We start from the raw sequence: 1,629 nt of genomic DNA on the forward strand, positions 1-1,629 counted from the left end.
ATTTAAACTGTAGTAAGTAAAATGATTTTAATGTGAGTTCTGAACATGGTGCACTTGCATGCCAAACCTTTATTTGAACACAGGTGATCACATTTTGCTCACCGTCGTAGCATTGAGGTGCTTAATAGATATGGTCCCCAAATTTTGTGTATCATTTTGCTTTGCCTTTTTTTACTATTGTCTAATTTATGTTCCCAAACTCATATTTAAAAACTCATTAACTTTTCTGTCTGTGCTATCCCTAATCCTTTAGTTCCCATGTACTGTAAGTGAATTAAAATGGATTCAGTTTTTTCTTTTTCATTCTATCTGTGGCTATTTTTTTTATCTTTAGATCTGTGTTGTGATTAGTGAATCTAAGCTTACTCATTTCTCTTGTTCTTCCCACTATGATACATCTCTAATTTGATCCATATGCCAGTTTTCCCACTTTTAGACTACTGTTTCTGTAAAAGTACATCTTAACACTCTTGCTTATTTTTGCATATGCTACTGTATCCACGTTATCCAAGAATAAACTATGCCCATGTAGCACTTTTGAGGTCCATTTAAAAAATATTTCTAGTTATACATACCAAAACTGAGTGTTGCTTTTGTAGACAAATGCATGTCGAAAGTCATAAATGTACTGTGGGCCACCATAACAGCACTTGGAGAAGGAAAAGATAATTTCTAATATCACTGAATTTCAAGCTTGGCTGAAATCTTGCGTTGGGATTCTACACATCCTTTCAAGATGTTAATCTCCCAAGTTTTTCCTGACCATTCCAGCTCTAACAAAGGTTGTGGTTTTGCTCCCTATTTTTTCAACCTACAAATTCAATACTTTCCCCTTTTTTGGTATCTTTGCCTGTTAAATTTCTGTGATTAGAAAATATTAATTAGCTGTCAGCTAACAGATGAATCAGTGGACTTTTTAATTACTGAATGGTTAAACCATTTTCTCTCTTTTTAAATGAATTTTCTGATTATTTTTTATGATTTTTTTCTCTCAATTTTTTACTAGTGATTTTACAAATTCAATACTTTCCCCTTTTTTGGTATCTTTGCCTGTTAAATTTCTGTGATTAGAAAATATTAATTAGCTGTCAGCTAACAGATGAATCAGTGGACTTTTTAATTACTGAATGGTTAAACCATTTTCTCTCTTTTTAAATGAATTTTCTGATTATTTTTTATGATTTTTTTCTCTCAATTTTTTACTAGTGATTTTTTTTTTCCATTTTAATTCTCTGCTCCTTATTCATGAATTTTTATCTCACTTAGGTGTGTAGCCACCTTGCTAAGCACTGAAGTAGTGCTTAGCACTTAGTTGTGCTTCTTATAATAAAAGAAACATATCCTTCTGGATTATTTAAGCTGAATTTGCTGTGGCTGAGCTGTGTATTAAAAACACATGTGTGGGATTGTGTAGACATAACCAACTTTCCTGAAACTTTGGGGCATGATTAACCATGATATTCCTTATTCTAGTCGTCTTTATTATGAGCTCTGCAAACATGTAGGCCTTGTTACAGCGTTCATCTGCAAAGCAGGGTAAACACTGTATGTTTTGGTTTGACCTGCCTAGTGGACGAGGGAAAGGCTGTGGCTGTGGTCTACCTGGACTTCAGTAAAGCCTTTGACACC

This window comes from Aptenodytes forsteri, unplaced genomic scaffold, assembly GCF_000699145.1.
Source record: "Aptenodytes forsteri isolate BGI_AS27 unplaced genomic scaffold, ASM69914v1 Scaffold184, whole genome shotgun sequence".
NCBI classification, from domain to species: domain Eukaryota; kingdom Metazoa; phylum Chordata; class Aves; order Sphenisciformes; family Spheniscidae; genus Aptenodytes; species Aptenodytes forsteri.